The sequence below is a fragment of the Arvicola amphibius genome, chromosome 10, assembly GCF_903992535.2.
Source record: "Arvicola amphibius chromosome 10, mArvAmp1.2, whole genome shotgun sequence".
In the NCBI taxonomy this organism is placed as follows: Eukaryota; Metazoa; Chordata; class Mammalia; order Rodentia; family Cricetidae; genus Arvicola; species Arvicola amphibius.
Genome location: NC_052056.1, coordinates 55,416,132 through 55,437,010, shown reverse-complemented (window position 1 = coordinate 55,437,010; position 20,879 = coordinate 55,416,132).

Sequence of the window (20,879 nt, the reverse complement as noted above, 5' to 3'; positions counted from 1 at the left end):
AACTATAATGTCCTTTGACATCTGTAGTGTTCAAGATGGAAGTAGCTACATATAATAATTGAACCCTTGCAATGAGAATACATGGCTGAAAAATTAAACTTAAAACTGTATTTAATTCTAATTACTTTCAATCTAGGTCATTCCCATTTAAACAATATACGGCAGCAACCACCATACTGCATATCACATCAGAAGATTTTGAGAAATGTCAACCTCTTGGGAAGATTCAATTAAAGAAATTGGTTGTAATAAATGAGAAAGGGTCAATTTTGGATAATATTGTAACCTATTCTTGCAGAAAATTTGTGGATCATGCTTAGACTGCATGCAAATTTGAGAGCTAAAATCAGAACACAATGACACAATAAAATGAAAAGGCAATTTCAAAGGATATGTAAGTGTTTTTTAAATCCTTATCAATATGAAGACAAAAATTTCTTTCACAGGTGAAGGAGCCAAAAATCCACTGGGGGAAAGAAACAACAGCAACACAAAATTCAAACAAAATCCTCCTCCTTTTTGGTCATTTAGCTGAAGAACAGAAGTAGAACAAAAGAGCAGAAAAGGAAAAGCATGGATATGCCAGGAGCTCATTGATTCATTCTGTGCAAGGATTTATGTGGAAAAGGTAGTAACTACCAAAAAACTGACTTAAAAAGATATGAGTCAGCGGGAACCTACAGCCTAAAACATTAGAGCCATTATAAAGCCAGAAATCTCCGGAACTCACAAATTGGACTAATTACAGAGCTAGCGTAACAAGACAAACATTCCAAGTAATTTACTTACTATGGTCAGTGTTCTGAAGTTATTGTTCTATGCTTCTTGGTTAGGGAGGGGGAAAAAGAAAGAAATACAAACAAAAACATCCCAGATCTCTTTATATTGTAATTCATTCATGGCAAGTTATGAATGTAAATTCTTTGACAAGAAGATGAAAACGTACCCCAGGGATGCAAATTAAATTATGCATCCCAGAAACCCTCATTTTGTATTATTGTAAAAAGTGCCTGCATCTGTCATTGCTATTTAGCACAAATTTATCATGTTATTTCAGTGGTGATGGTGGGCTGTTTAGATGATAGTCATCCTTTTTCATCAGTGCCTGCAACTTCTTTTCACTATGTAGGGATTCTGTTGTTAGTGTAGAAACATAAATGCTGTCCTTTCAATGGTCACCACATCTACATGCTTTTTTGGCAATAGCGAAGGCAAATAGTGATTTGATTGAGTTGTCCTTTGTTATACATTGTTGAGGCTTGTTATTGTTTAAGTCTAAGTACAAAACATAAGTTTATTCATAAACTTGCATTATATGGCATGGAAGTGCATTTAAGTTAGTCTCCATAAGATAAAGCACAATTTCATGTGTACTTTGATTTCTAAAAAATAAACAGTCTGTGGATAAATGGCCATGATTTGTGTTCAAAATTTGTTCTCAGCTCACCTTGAAGAATGAAGTGAGTGACAGATACAAAGAATCAGGTACCATGGAGAGGAGGTGGCAGAATTGCTCAACTGTAAATCAGCCTCCTGGCGATAAATTAATTTTGAGTTTTATATTTTAAAACCAGTTTTGGTCAGTGAGATGGCTCAAGTCATAAGGTGCTTGCTACCTAACTCTGGAAACCTTAGTGTGGTAATGGGGAACTCATGGCAACGTGGAAGGACAGAGCTAACTCCATAACATTGTCCTCTGACTTTCATACCCTTGTGCCATGGTATGCACACATCCACACACACTCTCACATATATCATATAGCTATAATAATAAATTAAAAAGCTAAACCTAACATTTCCTTCTTTTTCAAACCAGAGAAAAATGGGGTTAGAAAAAATAACACAGCTGAGTATTTGGTTGTATTTCCTGCCTATTTTATAATCCCTAGCACTAGGGCACTGAGGCAGGAGGATTTTGTTTCTAATCCAGTTTGGTTATCAATAATAAGCGCCTCTCTCAAAACACACACACACACAAACACACACAAAACACACACACACACACAGAGAAAGGAAAAACCACCAAAAGACAGTATTAGAAGATAATGCTTGGTTGTTAAAAATAGTTATGATTAATTTCCTTCAATTTAAAAAATATCTTTAGATTTATTTTAATTCTGTTAATCATTCATATTTTCAATTCTTCTTGTTTCATTTAGCTTTGAAGACCTGGTATGTTTCCAACTATTTGATAATCTTTAGAAATGTAGTTTTTACTGACTATATACTTGTCAACAGAAGATAACATGGCTGGATGATTAACTCGAAGATTTAAGGATTTATCTACTTCAAGATTTCATGTTCAAAATTCCCCAATCATCATCTAAGAAAACAAGGGTTAACTTAAATTGGCAGAATTTTCTTCTCTTATACAGTCTAGCTATTCAAACTCTTTCAAAAGGAATCTTGAATTCACTTAGAAAACTGTTTGTAAATTCTCAGATTCTTCCTCGTTGTAGGCTTCTGGGTTCACACTTAGAGCCAAGAAGTCTTAAGTATACTAGAAGCATCCAAGAAAGTTAAGTGCCAAAAGGTCAACAGCATGCCAAGAGAGTGTCTCACTAATTTGGGAGAAGAAACAGAGAGTGCTGATCTCAGAGCTTCTGAGAGAATGGTCATGTCCTACCATTTTTTAGGAAGCAGCTAAGAGGAGTTACACATACTTCAAATAATCTAATCTGCCTATGCCTCAGGATAAGGAAAACGATTGTAGCTTGGGAGGATAAAGACCAAGTAAGAAAGAAATTTACAGATATAAGAGGAAGTTGATATGACCAGGTAGGTTGAAGTTGTAGAAGAAATAGAGAGACACTTTCAGGATGTTCCTGAATGAAGCTGTCTTTTTTATTTTTAATTAAAATATACGTACATCATTTCTTCCTTTTCCTCTCTTTTCTCCAACCTTTCCAAGTACCCCCTACTCACTTTCAATCTCATGGCCTCATTTTCTTTGATTATTTATATATATGTATGTATAAACACACATATAAATATATTGTCTTGAAATGTAATTTAATATATATTCATAATATGTATTATTTTTAATTTAAACTTAAATTTTCTATTATTTCTTGCTTACTTAGTCTCACAACAGATTTTCTGATAGTCTGTCTCTTTAAGTATTTTATACAGACACACAGACACACAGACACACAAACACACACACACAACCTGCTGAGTTGCTTAGTGTTGCTTACATGTACATAATTTCAGGAATGACTATGTGGTATTGTATAACCAGTTATGGAGCTCATCCTTGCAGCTGACTAATTCCCTTTCTCTCAGAAGTCATTAGTTGCCTGTGCGTGTAGTTTTGTGTCTATGGATGAGGTCCCGTGAGATTTTTCCCTTCCACATGAACATGTCTATTGGTACAGTCATTATTTGGGTCTTGTTTAGACAATCATATTGCTGTGGTATCATGGATATAGCTTCCCCTTCTCTGTCATTTCTTGGGGGCACAAACTCACAAAACAGATTTCCTAACACTCTTGCTTTTTCAATCTTCCTCTTCTGCAATGTTTTCTAAGCTTTGGGCGCAGGAGTTGATTTGTAAATGTGTCAGCTGGCCTACTTGCCCCACCACTTTTTCTGCATTTTGATCAGTTGTGATTTTCTGTGATGGTCTCTATCAGGTGCAAATGCAAGCTTCTTTAATAAGAGGTAGGAACTACACTCATCTGTGGGTATAAGGATACATGTTTAGAATGTAGCCAGGAATTATGAAAGAAGCAGTTCTTTAAAGGCAGTTTTGGCAAACAGTTTCAGTAAGTCTGTGAAAGTGAGTACACGTTCTAAGAAGACGGCGAGTCCCTTAATAACTAGTGACAGTAGGAGAGGCAACCTATTTGAGGCAGAAGTGTGGGAGGAAGGAGAGACAGAATGCAGTAGGTGCACTGTAAGTAACAGGCTTCATAAACGTCCTGTTGATAGAAGGAGCCCATGCTGATTTCCCATTGCTTCTGTAATGCAGCATCACAAATTTGGTGATGTAAAATGCTCGTTGAAAGGTCTGTAGGTCAGAATCTTTAAACAACTAATATTAGCATTTGTTTGGTCTGATTTTCTTCTTGTAGGCTTGGGGAAGATGCCATTTCCATGCCCTTTCCAGTATTCTTGGGCTTGTAGCCTCTGTCCTTCCCTTCAAAGTCAGGACAGAATAAACTTTCTGTCTTAAGATTATTAATACTAATCATATTATAAAATATCTTTTGCAATGCAAGTCAGTATTGAGTTCTGAAGTAACATGTGAGGATCCCTGAAAAGTCATAATTTTGCCTGCTACAACATACAAAGCCATGTGTAAACTGAGGCAGATGGACGCAGTAAAGGCGGAAAGGCTGAGTTACTGAAAAAGTAACTTTAAGCAGAGGAACAAGTTGCTGAATTAGTTAAGCAAGACAACTTGTCGTTAGGAGATACAAGTCATCTTGCCTACAAATGCGGAAAAAGAAGTGGTTTAAGAAGAGAGCTAGGAACATTGAGTTACTGAAATGGAGGGTAAAAGTAAAAACAGGAGCCCAGATTATATTATCACTGAAAGAGCTAATGGAAGGAGAAGAGGCATGGGAAGGGATGTTTTATATGACAATCAATGGTAATGATATTGGTGGGATTAGGAAAAATTTTAAAATCTGCTGTAGATCATTTTAAAAAAATATTAAAGTTCCCAATAATGCCTAATAAGGTAAATATATAATGGGTCAGATCTTTGTGGTTCAGCTTGAGAAAACAGAAGCCAGCAGAGATGGAGGGATGAGAACCAGTTTAAAAAGGATCTTAGGAGTAGCCAAAGGAACCAGGATGTGGTGATGAGAAGACGTGGGCTCTGTCAGTCTTCACGTACTATGAGTTAAGAAAATTAAGATGCTTTCATGATACCAAAGCTCTAATTTTGTTATTACATTTTATATATTTTATCTATTATCTTCCAGAGTACACACACACACACACACACACACACACACACACACACACACTTTCAAAAATACTGGAATTTTTTTTTTTTTTATTTTTATTGCTGGGTTAAAACTTCTTTACCTTTCATAATACTGGAATTTTGACTATTGCTAATTACTTAGCTATTCAATTTTATAAATTTCCATCCTAGTATTCTTATGGAATTGAACTCACTCTTAATTTGCTGTTTGTAACATTATAAGGCATAGAACATTAGCTGTCATACCTAGCATAGAGGAGATATTTAATCAGCTATTCTATTTTTATAGAAATACAAATGGAAAAACTCTCAAAATCTTTAATGTACATTTGATGAATCTACCTGACCAAAAAGTTAACTAGTTCCATTCAATAAATGATACATTTGAGACATTTCCCTTGGGTTTCACAGTAAATTGGCAAAGTAATGATTTTACATTTGGTTCTTTCTTAATGCCTAATGGAAGTAAAATAACTTCTAGATTATTTCAAATGCACTGAAAACATAAATAGCAGTAGTTTGCCAGCTGCAAAATTGATGCTGAAGGTACTTAAATGGCCCATAGGATGTTGAAGTCCATAATCACAGCACATTCAAGGCAGTCTCTGGGCTGAAAACACAAGTTAATGTTTTAAAGTAAGAGGAACTGGAATAGCATCTCTACTTTTAAATAGTTTGTTAGATTGTAGTGCGGAGTGTATCATAAACCCATATGTTACTTGAATTACTTCAGGGCAGGACTTTTCTGCTGTTCTTTCCAATTACCCTAATCCCACGAAGTTTAACTGCTCTGAACATGCTCCTCTATATGATACTTTTACATTGCCAATTTTTTTTAGTGAATTATCTTTCCTATTACTCAAACAGGTAGAATAAAGATATATAACCAATCGTCAAATAAAATTGAATTAAGTGTCTAAGAAAAATATCTTTATTTCAAATATACACTGAATCTTCTAAGGAAAATATGCGTATTTCAAACACATGCTGAACCTGGGACTGTCATTTCAGCTGGGATTTATTTATTTATTTATTTATTTATTTTTTGTGTCCATGGAGTCAAAAGTTAGAGTCAGTGAGAAAAACTATCAAAGTTTAGTATCTTCTATTTCATTTTCTTAATAAAGTTATAATCTCTCTCCTACAGGCAGAAAGCAAAAAAAGCCATACTTTTATTTGGGTGAGGGAGGATATCTGTCTGCCTCTTTGCATTTTTGCATCCTGGGTGCTCTGAAAATCATTGGGCTTGTCTCTAAGTCTTTTACATTAGGACCTGTGTGTGTGTGTGTGTGTGTGTGTGTGTGTTTCTGAATATCTGGACCATGCATATGAGCTGTTCATTAAGTCCAATATTGGCTTTGCTACTGTCAGTGTCAGATCTTCCATTGGTTTCCTTCACTGTTTAACATTTAACATTACTTATTTTTATTTTGTGTTCAGGTGTCTTGCCTGCTTGCATGTCTATGCACCATATTCTTGCAGTGCCCAAGCAGGCCAGAAGAGGATGGTGTATCTTCTGGAACTAGAGTTACAGGTGGTCATTAGCTATCATTTGTATTCTGGGAACTGTTTTGTGAAAGAGGAAGAAGTGCTCTTAACTGCTGAGCAACTTTTCTACTCCCTGCTTTATCTTTTAAACCAAACCTATTGTGCCTCTGCTCTCTCAGAATATGAAAATACTGTTATCCAATGAAAAAATTCTTCATTAAAATCCATCATACAGAGCAATACATAATTGTCTTTTGGTTCTATCCATACATTCCTTTGATAGTCCTCTGTCCAGTATGGTTGATTAAAAGTGAAGGAAATAGTCTCACATTGTGTAGAATCTGGGGAGACTTTCTTAGTCAATACACTTCTTTCTCATGTCTTGAATTCTCTGTCTTTTTATCTCCTGAATTCTATTGTATCTCAATGCATCAGGGACAAGATTCTTCCCCCACTGTCTTCTATCCTCTTATCAGATCTTGGTCCATAATATTCTACAATCTTTGTTACTCTGAATAACAACAAAACGTACATCTTTGGGGCTCAGAGATGTACTCTTTGTCTTCCGAAAGAACTTCATAGCTAGCACAATTTCTCCAGTGTCTTCACACTAAAAGACAAATGACATTTGACAAATTCAAATGTTATATTCTTGGCTATCTTAGTTAAGCTTCATGAAGCCTCTGAGCTTTTCAGCATACTGTATTTGTGATACCATCTCACCAAGACTTCCTTTATCCCCCTTTCTTCTCCTCTGTCTGTCTCTCTTTCCCTTTCCTTCTCCATGCACTGACCTCACACTGTCATCAGATGATTTTGCGTATGCCTATATTTTCACTTGTGTGATTCCAACAAGTCTCAGTTTTTTCTTGCCAGTTCATATCTATTGTTTGGTCTTTGGGAATTCTATCTACAAACTTTCTGTTTCTTCCCTGTCCAGAAGAAAACTTAAAATTCTTGACCTGAACTGTTTCAATTATTTAGTTTCCTGTCTTTTCCATGAATCCACAAGTGTATTGGAAGTGGAAACATTGTTACATTTATTTTAATCTTCTCAATGCCTGCCCTCCCAGTCCTGCAGCCATTTAGTCACAAAGAGACATACAGAGGCTTACATTAACTATATACTGGTTGGCCTCTATCAACAAGTCATTAAGCACTTGTATAAACACTATGAAATTCTAGACCTCCTTCAAGCTTTCTAAAGACATTTTTAAGCTACAATATTTTTTGAGAGTGATATAAGCATTATAAAGAGAAAAAGGACACAATTGCAGTAAGATACAAACATCAAAATGCCACTGAATGGATGACATAGTTGTCACTTAAAAGTCAGTACTGTGATATGTATGAGTTCCCTCCTTGATCCCACTTTATACTTAGCTTCTTTGTATCCATGGATTGTAGCATGGTTATCCTTTACTTCATAGCTAATATCCACTTATAAGCAGATTATTATCAGTGGCCTTTGAGCACCAACCTCAGTGCCCCCTCAGGATTCAGAGAGGATGCTTCAGCAATCAGGGGACTTAGAAAATCTGAGGGTGAGAGAATTCTCCACATGTGCACTTATGAATCAGTTTCTTTATTCTGCTGCCATAATTCTAATTCCTTTTCATTTTTTCTGCCAACTTCTTATTTTCTATTCATTTATCATAGCCTCACAACTCTTTTTTTCCAGGACCCTTGAAGCAATAAAGAAAATACAAGCAGTGAGAAAACACACAAATCTATTTTTTATGGCAGAAATGAAATTTTTAGGGAAGAAATGAAGTGACTCATAAGAGAAATTGCAGACAGGATTAGCTTTTTTTCACATCCAGTAATTCCATGATCTTTCCAGGTAGGGTTACCTACTAGAGAACAACTCATCTGGTAGGATGGCCTGTTGAACACTAGTTATCACCTACTGTTTATATCGTCATCCCTGATAGACTAGACATTGCTTGTAGATAAGGGGAGGGAACCTAGATGTGGGCTTGTGGATGGGAACAGTAGGGATCAAATCTTGAAGGAACGATGGAGTGAGAGAATACTGGGAGAGCAAATCGGAATGGGGGGCATCTCTGGGAAGAGCTAGAAACCCAGTGCAATGAAAACTCACAGAAATCTATGAGGGTGACCCTAGTTAAGACTCCTATCAATGGGGGATACTGAGCCTGAACTGATTTTCTCAGACAAGACTTCTAGTGGAGGGAATGGGAATCAGCCCAGTTAGAAAGCCTACAACCTACAATTTGTACTTTCTACAAGATGTACTGGGGTAAAGGTGGCACAGACTTTGTGGGAATTGGCAACTAGTGACTGATCCAGCTTGAGACCTATATCATGAGAGTTAGCCCATCCTTGACACTACCTGAAACTAGGATAACCCAGCAACTTAGTATAGATAAAATCAAATACAACTGGAAAAATGTCAATGAAATGATTCCTAGTGCTATTTTGCTATACTCATAGATTAGTGCCTAGACCAACTGCCATCAGAGAGGCTTTATCCAGAACCTGATGGAAACAAATGCAATCAGTCAAACATTAGGTGAAGCTCAAGGAAGCCTGTTGAAGAGGGAAAGGAAGGCTTGTAGGAGCCAGTGGATTCAAAGATACAATGGAACAAATAACCTAGGCTTATAGGTGCTCACAGAGACAGAATGATTACTCAAATGACTTTCATGGTACTGACCTAGACCCTCTGCACATATGTTACAATTGTGTAGTTTTGTGTTCTTGTGAAATTACTAACTCTTTTGCCAGCTTTTGGAACCATTTCCTCCTACTGGGTTGTCTATATCAGCCTTATTAGGAGAGGAAATGCCTAGTCTTACTGCAACATAATATGTCATGCCTGGTTGATATCCATGGGCAGACTAACCTTTTCTGAAGAGAAAAGGAGGAGTGTTTGGGAGGTGGAATAAGTGGGTGGGGAGACTGGGAGAAGTAGAGGGAGTGAAAACTTTGGTAAGATGTGATGCAAAAAAGTCTGTAGATTAAAGGCTCACACCTTTAATCACAAACTTGAAGGACAGAAGCAAGAGGATTGTCATGAGTTTGGAGCCCGTCTGGTTTATATCGAGAGCTCTAGGGTTGCTTGTGCTACAGAATGACAACCTATTTCAACAACCAACCAACCAACCAACCAACCAACCACCAACCAACCAACCATTCAACCAACCAACCAACTAAACAAACAAACAAACAAACAAACCATGTGATTTGCTGGACATTTTGTTATTTTAGTCGTCTTTTATTTTTCTTTATGGTCTTTCTTTCAGAAACACTATCATTTCATTTCATTCATAACTGCTTTCTGCCTTTAAGAAGAAAAAAATGAAATTGACTTACAGATTTATCAAGCTATTTATGATTTCATGAATGGAATAATTTTAATTCTGCTTGCATCACTTGAATTTTATGCCAACAGAGATTCAACCCCAAAGCTTGCAACTGCAAAAATTTAGTACTTATTGTTCATTCTCTTTATTCATTTACTTATCTATCTTGGCAAAGTTCAAGTAGCTTAATTTTGCTCGTTTGCATTTGAAAATAAGGTCATTGAAGCACCACTGATTTTGAACAGTAAGAGTTTTATAAATCTTTTTCCAGCCGGATTAAGTTGTATCTTGAGGGTTTTTTTTTTTAAGACTTATTCTATAACTTGCCCAGAGTATGTTGAAATCCAGGTCATTTTCTTAAGCAATTACAGTTTAGAGATGGCAAGAGATAGTGATTCTCTATGGAGATCTTGATACTCTCCACGTTTGTTATTTTCATTTGTTCCTTTGGGGTTCATTTCCTTCATTTTCATTGTAAGACATTGTGTTGCTATGCTACCATCTCTGATCGTCTACTCTTAGACTCAATCTTTCTTTTCACTTCAGCCTCCGGGTAGCTATGACTATAGGCATCTGTCACCCTGAGTGGGAAGGTACTTATGTTGTTTTTTGTTGTTTTTCAAGAGAAAACAAAAGTAAAAATTGGAAACTTTACAATAATTTCAGGAAGCAAATCTGCTGTCTTATACTTGAAAAAGTTTTCAAGATTAGAAAAATAACATGATTTTATTCTCAGAATTATATATGATAGTTTATAATTTTCGATAAGAGACATAGGGATAACTGTGTGTTTATTTTGAAGAAGCATGGGCTAAAAGGAATTTTAACATATGTTAGTCTGTATTTCAAAACTGGTAGATTGGTGCTGATAGACAGCTGTCACTGAATATTTAGGATGGAAAAGAAAAAGGTAAAACATATTGATTATTCTGGAGTTATAATAGGTAATATCTTTAGAAACTTTTTGATATCAGAATGAAAATTCCTGACATTTTCCTGCACAGAAATAGATGTTAATCTAGGAACCTCTAAAATAAGAATGTATTATAGCAGAGAAACATGCTCATTGTGGGGTTATTACTGATTTCTGCGGAATAACTATACTTTAGACCTAGACATCTTCCTATCTTCTGTTTCATTGTCATTCATCACAATTTTCTGTGAATCTTCTTTCAGTCCATTATATACATATATAATTGGGGACATAGTGACAATTATTTTCCAGGAAAACAGCTCTGTTTTTATATGAATAAAAATACTTACCTTTTAAGAAACTCTTTAATCCTTCAAGGATACTTGCATTTGCTTTCATGGATGGGGTGGTACTTCTAATCTGTATTCTATTCAAGTGTCTCATACAGCACATCTAGAGTCCAAGGCAGTCACTAAGGTGAACTCACTGGTATTATTGACTCTTAGACATCTTGGTAAAAACCCTCCAAAGTAAGTGATGTGTGCATGGCTCTCAGAAATTCGATGGCTACTGCCTAAGACCCCTCCACCCCAAACTACTCTTCAGGTATGGTAATCTTCAAGACCTATAGTCAATGATGGGTAAGTGCTTGTCTGGCAAGCTAATCAAAGACAGGCATGGTCCATAAGGCTGACTTTTTCTGAGGCGGTGACAACAAGGTCAGGAAAAAAGCATCTTGACTTCCACTGAGTGCCCCATAAAAATAAAATAAAAAGGATGGATATATGGGTGTATATTTGCTCAGGCACAAAGGGCCTTTGAGGCCAACAGGTCCTTGCTGTCCTAAACCAGACTAAACCAGCTATCTGAGCATGCAGTATGTAACTTCCCCAAATTGAGTCAACCTAAGTCTGCCAAGTGGCTCTAGCAACAGCTGCCATGCCATGAGACAAGAGGATGTGAACCAGTCTCCAGCCACTGTGAGAGACCCTGATGCCAGGATGCTGCTTCTCCCTTCCCCAGATGGGTATGGGGTATATAAGGCTTCCCCCTTTCTAAGACAGATTGAACTTGATAACACCCAGTTTGTCTCCCATCACTGTTGACCCTGTACCTATTTACCCCCTCCCCCAAGGGAAAGTTCAGTGGGACAAAGCAGCAGATAAAAGCAACCCATACCATGAGTTCTTATAGAAGAAGGAAGTAGATTTACTGAATCCAAAAATCCTAAATTATTGTTTATCATACCATCACCCTATACATCAATATCGAGTTTTTCTTCAACTTCAGACATGTGAGAAGATAGGATCTGCATTCAATTTGACCCAGCTAACAAAATAGAATGGCAGGTGTGGTGTATTGCTTGCAGGATGGAGTATTTAAGATATAGTGGGTGAAACTACAAGCTGCTTCTCTTCTGGAATGATTACTTTAGAACAAGATGATTTAAACCCTCTCAGAAACCTGTAAGGGGAGGAAGTTCTGTGGACAAAAGTCTAGCTAGAACCTTTATTCTAGCTTCCATCTGATCTCTAGTGGAGTGGCTTTCTGTTTTTTGTTTGTTTGTTTTTGTTTTTTGTTAAGGTAAGAACATATATTTTAAGTTTGGTGATGGAGGACTCTCATTGGTTAATAAAGAAACTGCCTTGGCTTTTTGATAGGGCAGGATTTAGATAGGTGGAGCAGACAGAACAGAATGCTGGGAAGGAGGGAAATTAGTCAGATGCCTCGGGCAGTCGCCATGACTCTCCTCTCCGAGATGGACGCAGGCTAGAATCTTCCCAGTAAGCCACCCCTTGTGGTGCTACACAGATTACTAAAATTGGGTTAATCAAGATGTGAGAATTAGACAATAAAAGGCTGGAAATAATGGGCCAGGCAGTGTTTAAATGAATACAGTTTGTGTGTTGTTATTTCAGGTGTAAAGCTAGCTGTGCGAGAGCCAGGTGGCGGGATGCAGCCCGCCGCTCCTCACTACAGTTTGGCATTTAGAATTTTTATTTTACATGCTTACAGTTTCAGTTATTTTCCCCACAGTTATATTCATGGAAGTAGATGTCTTAGTGGTTGTGTCAACTGTAAATCTTAAGGGTACTGCTCTTATCTCTACGGCTTCCAATGCAGGAAATATTTTATTCAATTGCCTAACAAACTGGATGATCTTACTCTTATTATGACGAGCATTCACTCTACCAATGAGGATGACATATGTTTAGACACGTGGTTTTATTTTTATGATCTTTAAACATAATTTAATTAATGTAGGTCTCTGTCTGAGATAATAATTTATAGATCTCTGTCAGTATTGATGTCAGATATAAAGTGCTCTGCTTCCAGATAGAATGAAAGAACCACTTCGCTTCAAGGTATGAGTTCAAAAAAAAGAAAGAAAAGAAAATAATATTATCAGTAGGCAACTCCAGAACAAGTTCATTTCTTATTATTACTTTGTAGTTATATGAAATGTTTCACAGGATAGATGCAAGAGAAGTGTTACCCACAAATTGATTTAGAGAGATAGCATTAGGTAAGATTATGGGCATCTTCCTATGCATTATAGTCCTTGACATTTTAAAAATCTTTACAGTGGATAGAGAAAAAAGATTGTTTTTCTTATTTCAAGCTAATCATTTCTATCAGATTGTCTTCAGAACAAGTAAATGAAGTAGAAAACCCAGGGGAAGTAAATTGTTCCTCAAATTCTATTTATGATGATGTCTAACTACTGCATATCATTTTAAGGTTGAGACTTGTGAAAACACCCTTCACATCATCATGGCAATTAATGGCTATATCTTGTGTCCACCAAGATCCAAGACTTTCTATCACCCTTTGTGTTAATTTAATTTTTAAAAGAAAACAACACCACATCTTCTCTCTTAACATTTTGAAGTACATGATACTGGACAAACACTGATGTTGCTTGCAAAATCTCTGGAATATATTGTCAAGCATGACTGAAACTTTATTAAACAACTTGCCATTTCCTTATCATTTCAGCTCCAAAGGCCACTATTGCCTTTTCTGCTGCTATGGGTTTAATTACTGTTAGTACTTCATATAGATGGAATCACGCAGTATTTTTCTTCTGTTACTGGCTTATTCCATTCAACATAATGTTCTCCAGATTCACTACTTATTTTTGAAAGGCGTGAATGAAATTTCATTCAAGGTGTCTTACCTCTCTATCATAGAGGTTGAAATATTTCAGGATCTCCAAAAAGTTAGAACAAACATTGATGTGGGATTCCCCTCTGTATATTGTGAATGTGTTTTATTTCCAGCGGTTAATAGGGAAGCTGATTTTGTCCAAAGGCTTAACAGAGTAAAGCCATGTAGAAAATTTGAACAGAAATGTAGAGAAAAAGTAGGCAGAGTCAAGGAGATTTCATGTAGCTACTGGAGGAGACAGATGTCCTGGAACCTTACCAGTAAGCCACGAGCCTTGTGGTAAAATATAAAATAATAGAAATAGAAATAAAGAATATAAGAGCTATCTAGAAATATGCTTAATCTTTTGGCCAAACAATTGAAATTAATATAGTTTCTATGTGATTATTTTGGGTGTGGGTGGCAGGAATGATTGAGCAGCCTCTGTCTACAGAATAGCACCCAACAAATATTTGGAGATGATGCCCGCCACCCACTTTATGTCCAGATGCTTATGTGCCCAGCCAGGGTTAGAAGGAAAGTAGTTGAGACCATGCCCATGGCTCATCACCCTCTTTCTGTCTAGGCAATGAAATCAGGTCTTCAAGGAGTGCATAGGCAGGAGAGCATGGCAGATTCCCACCATCATACACAGACATATTTCTAGGCCATGCACTGTGATGCATGATAAATTTAGGTTTTACTAAATAAAAAAGAGTTTATATGCTTCATGATGCTACCATACAGTTGTGGTTGTAAGGATGGTTCCTGCCCAGCAGTTCCTGAGTTAGTGGTGAACTACCTTTACCATATTGAAAGACTGAGAGAGACTGAACCAGCATCTAGGGTCACTGCAACCAAGCATGCCTGGTCAGAAAATAATTGCAAATGTGCAATAAATATGGCCAAAAATAAACATCTGAATGGGTCACAGTGTGCTTTAAAAATGTACATAGATTTGAGAGAGAGAGATGAAACAAAGTATAGAAAGAATAAACAGTCTTTAAAGACACAGATTACAGACTCTCATAGATTAAAGGAGTAAAGAAAAATAAGCCACATAAAGATGGAAAATACACAGAGATCTAGATTATGTAGAGTTTGAGTTTTATTTGAATTTTTGACTGTGAATGAGATAACTACAAAGAGACATTTTATTGTTCAGGCTACTAAGCTAAACCAACACATATACTTTAAGGGTATCTTGACTTTAAAATTTGGGTCTAAAGATATGGTGTTTTAGAAAAGAAGTTCTTTTTTTTTTTGTTTCCACTGAGTATAGAAAGCTGTGGATTCCTTACCAGCTAATGGGGTTTTGTCAAAACAAGATCCCCGATGCAATGGCCAGATGGCCCAACATTCATGATAGTTTCAGAACTTCTGGCTGAGATGGCTCTGACACACAGAATACCCCATGAAAGTCCTGATTAACAGCACTCCCAATCATCAGGAAGTAGTTTATGGAATAACACACAAATTCCCTAATTGATTGTTTATAATTTGTTTACATTTAAAGGGGTATATGCTATAGAGATGAACACTTTGCACTGGTATGGATCTTGGTTTTTTGATACAAATTTAAGGTCAATTTTGTTATATGTATATTTCTGCTCTTCATTAAGGTATTGTTTTTGTGCATAATATATAAAATATAGTGTATAATTAATAAATACCCATTAATAGATAGTCATTTATAATAGTCAAGCTTGTAGTCATGTTAGTCAGGTTTTCTAGATGTACTGAAATATATTTCAGATGGGTAAGTATTCTTCAAACCTTTCAAAGACTAACAGAATATGACATTTAATATGTTTTAAGAACTTAGACTTTTCTCAATAGTGAGATATGTTTGCTTCTGGCAGCACCAGTTATTTCATGGAGGATCGTGGGCATTGAAGAAACTATGGAATTTGCCTTTGATATGACAAGGCTAGCCACTTGGGCAAGAAATTGCTCTTGGCTGGACTGCTTGATGGTATGCTGTATGAATTGGATGCAGGACCCACAGAAAAGTAACTGCTGAACTTTACAAAAAGATAAGAAGGTTCTTCAGGGTTCCTACCTCACAAAAGAAAATGTCAGACGTTCTGCAGGACACAGAAGAACGCAACTGATGAATGTTGCTGTTACAAGGCAGAAGAGATCTTCAAATTTTCTGCTTCATGGAAAAGTCTGTCAGACACAATGGGCCTGTAGGCTAAAGATGGATACACTAATGTTACAGAAGAACTTTGGGCAACTGTCCAGACAGCGAGATATCTCTGTGAATTCTTGAGTTTTGGAAGTTTACAATGCACTTCCTGTTTACTTAGATAATACTATATATTTCTGGAGTCTTTGATGGAGTTGAAGAAAGATAGTTACTAGTATAAAAGATAGATTAGATATAAAAGTTTACACTCACAATGATAAGATAAATTCTAGAGTATTTCCCTTCATTTGCAAAATGAAAATGAACTAAATGTTGTAACTATAATTCTTGCTTGATAATTGTTTTGTTGTATGCAATCTTGCTATGTTAAAGTTAAAACCTTCCTCTTTAATTAGACAAAAAGGTAAGGTGATATGGGATTATTCTCTGTATGCTATGAATATGTTTTATTGCCATTGGTTAATAAAGAAGCTGCTTAAAGCCAGGCAGAAATTCTGAACAGAGATTTATAGACAGAGAGTAGGTAAAGTCATGTAGTTGCAGAAGACAGATGTTCCTGAACCTTACTGGCAAATCATAAGCCTCATGGTAAAATATAAAATAATAGAAATGGCCTAATTTAAGATATAAGAGTAAGCTAAAAGGATACCTAAACTATTGCCCAAACAGTGTTGCAATTAATCTAATTTCTGTGTAATATCTCAGGTCTGGATGTCTGGGAACCGAACGAGCAGCTCCCATTTACAGAACATAAACTCCATTCTTCTAGTTCTTGGTTCTTTACAATATGCTTTCAGAGAACCTTCTATTTCAGCCAATGTGCTGGAGATAAAATAATGCAAAACAACACACACATTCTTTCCTTCAGGACTGCAGTAGCTACTTGGTTTGACAATAATTATCAAGTACTCAAAATACCTCATTGTGGTTAGTGAAGTATTGTGCAAGATATAAAATTAATTGGAAAGGAGGCGTAGTAGGTAGTGCTTATAGTGTGTGAAAGAGTACATCAGTACAGCAAAGTCTCATTGTATGGTGTGACTACGGCTTCAAAACCTGAGAGTAAGGGAGTGCTAGTACTTGAACACAGGGACTGGAAAGTTCTTCATGATACTGAAGAGTTTACTCTTCATTTGTACAAAAAAGGTAAAGAGTATCACATTTTGAAAATTTTCACTTTATCTGTTTAAATTTAAATGTATTCTCATTTTGACCTTAAAATATTTGGATGAATGATTTTATAGAAAATCACTTCATTCATGCCTGGGTAACATTCTAAAGAACCTTATAGTTTATCATTCATTCTTTTCCTATGATTTATTGTTTTCATATTTTGTTTTCACTCATTCACAGACTCTTGCTATTAAATGAAGGCCAGATTGCCCTGGAACTAGTTCTAGATAGCTTCAAACTCCTTTTTTCAACCTGTTGAGTACAAGAATTATATACATGCTTTTCTATACCCAGCTCAGATCATTTTAAATTATTTAACATGTATTAACTCATCAGCCATGGTTCAATTGACTATGCAAGATGTTTGTTCACTTAAAAATAATATTGGAGGATTAATTAATTGATTGCACCTTACTCTAAATCTCCTTGTCCCAAAATTGTTTGGCACTAGTCTAATATTGAATGTTCATCTTCTCTTAATGACTGGGTATGTTTTAGGAACTGATTTTAATATTCCTCTATTTTTTAAATCATCTCTTGAAATATTCACCATGGATAAATCTATTGTTTATTAAAGTCTATACCTCTGTGGTCACCAATTATTAATGACTATAAGCTGACTGCTGAAATACCTATGAATCTATATGTTGATCATAGAAAGCTATTCAATAATAGAACTCTTGGGGACAGTCCCCTAATGCATGTTTAAGCTGCCACCAAAGTAAAATGATGTGCTTCATCCTTAGTCTCCTTTCTTTAAAATGTTTCCTAGATATCCCACATCATTGTTTGGTTAACAGGCACACGCCTATTATAAATTTATCAATTTGAATTGGATTCTTTTGAAACAACCTAACCTGATTCCTAACATTTTCTTTAAAAAAGCAAAACAAAAAAACTACTGATTCTAAAATAGGCCCAATTACCTTTGATAGACATTTCATTGCTTTTAACAGGTTGGTAAAAGACAAAGCTATAAAATAAATTACCATATTTAATTACTTTGGTGTGCTTATATGAGCAATTTATCTATAAGTTATTTTGCTAACAAATGGGCATTCTATGACTATACTATTAGAGTTTATTTTACCTCAGGAAGTTCTTTTATAGTTATGTCATACATTTAAAAAATAAACATAATTTACTTTCTATTTCATCGAGGAGAATCTTGAACAATTGACTTCTAATTTCCATCAGTTGGGCTGTATTTAATACTCTCTGCTCCACAGAGAGTACTTATCATAACAACTACAGAAAAGATGAGATGACTTTATATTTATGCAACTATCTGTTAGCTATCTTGGCTTCTATAAAATGAGTGTACTTTACAATTCTGTTTGGTAAGGATAACACTTACACTTATATAGTGATATCATACAGATGACTCTTATGCCTCTCTGTCAAAGAATATGATCCAAACTTTAGATACTCTCTTCAAAGTAGAAGGAAAGAAATTTTATAGGAGGTTCAAGAGGTTCAAGCAACTCTAGATTTTTTTTTTTTTTTTTTTTTTTTTTTTTTCGAGACAGGGTTTCTCTGCAGCTTTTTTTAGTGCCTGTCCTGGAACTAGCTCTTGTAGACCAGGCTGGCCTCGAACTCACAGAGATCCGCCTGCCTCTGCCTCCCAAGTGCTGGGATTAAAGGCGTGTGCCACCACTGCCCGGCCTTTTTTATTGTTTTTATTAAGCTATATATTTTCTATACTCCCCTCCATTCCTCTCCACTACTCTTCTAACCTCTCTGATAATCCCCATGTTCCCAATTTACTCAGGAGTTCTTGTCTTTCTCCATGTATTAGATCCACTTATGTCTGTCTCTCTTAGGGTCCTCTTTGTTGTCTAGGATCTCCGGGTTTATGAATTGTAGGCTTTTTTTTTTTTTTGCTTTATTTCTAAAAAGTCACTTACGAGTGAGTACATATATTTGTCTTTCTGGGTCTAGGTTACCTCACTCACATGATGTTTCCTAGATACATCCATTTGCCTGTAAATTTCAAGATGTTATTTATTTTTTCTGCTGTGTAGTATTCTATTGTGTAAATGTACCACATTTTCCTTATCTATTCTTTGGTTGAGGGGCATTTAGGTTGTTACCAGGTTCTGGCTATGACAAACAATTCTACTATGAACATAGTTGAGCACATGCCCTTTTGGTACGATTGAGCATCCTTTGGGTATATACCCAAAAGTGGTATTGCTTGGTCTTGAGGTAGGTTATTTCCTAATTTTCTGAGAAAATCGCTATATTCAAAGGGGCTGCTCCAGTTTGCACTCTCACCAGAAATTTACTCATTGGGCCAAACACAAGCAAAACAAAAACAGGAGGGGTTGTTTAGGGAAAAGACTTTGAGTAGAAGGAGAGAAGATGGGAGAGAGTAATTAGGGATGAAAATAACTAAAATTACATATTTGAAATGGTAAAGGAAAAAACGAGTATTTCAACTTCTTTCACAGTATGATAAATAATATTCTCAGAAGAATCTTTCATAGTAGAAATCAGATAATTAACATCCTTTGCAAAATTATTTCTGATTTGACCCTTTGACATAAGCAATGGTGTGATGATATCAGTCATTGCTGCATAGTGAACTTGACATTACTTTTCTGTCTAAATCCCAAGAAGAAATTATATTCAATATTACAACCAAGATGTTCTTGCTCTTCTAAGTAATTGGTTTATCTATCTTAAATTATGAATTATGTATAAGTGATAATTGTATCTTTTGCAGAATGATTGCATTTCCTTTTGTCTCAAAATGTCCATGTCTTTCTATGAGCAGAGTGCTACCCTAAGGTCTAGCTGGGTTTTTGGTGAGAACTCTTTTGATACAGTAATCAACAATAAGAGGTTTCTGTATGGCAATAATACTCAGAGCAGGTGCTGTGATCTGAATGTTTCCCAAATTCCTATGTAGAAACTTAATCAATATTGTGATAAGACTGAAAGATGGAACCTTCTAGAGGTAATGAGGCCTTGAGGGCTGTGCCACTATGGATAAGGTTAATACTTCCATAAAGGACATGAGGATGTAAGTTTATCTTTTATGATATGGTGTGTGTGAAGGCAGTGTTCGTACTCTCCAGAGGATGCAGCTACAAGGTATCTCAGAAGCAGAAAACTGCTGTTATGAGACACTATCCATGATAGACCATGCCTAACTATTGGCATTCAGATCTTTAGTAATACAACCGCAGCAATATATTTTCATGCAGTGTACAAATACACTATAGCAGGTATTGTCATATATTCCTTCCACATAGAGATAACTTAAACAGCCCCAATTACATTAGATGGTTGATAGAAACTCTGGTGAGGTCATAGATAAAAATGAGTACTAGTTCCTTGGAAATTAGAAGACCATTACTTTTATAAAGTAATAAGAAAGTAACTAAATTTTATCCATCTTAATGCTTTGAGGGAGACATAGAACACAGAAAGAAGCCAGCTGCCATTCACAAGTCCATGAACATTGAGGGACTGATCTAAGGCTCAGAGGACCAGTTTTTCAAGAGAAGGACAATTTCAAGTGAGGGGTTCTAGGTCACACGCCTCATAGTGTTCTGCAAAACCTTTTTTTTTTTTTGAAGGTATAAGTCTATTTTTATTATGGTGCATTTATACAAAGAACATAAAACCATATTAAAGGATAAATAAGAATAAACATAACAGAAATTAATTTGAAAAACAAAATATTCTACTAACAAAGAAATACTGATTGTGATAATTTTGGGTTCC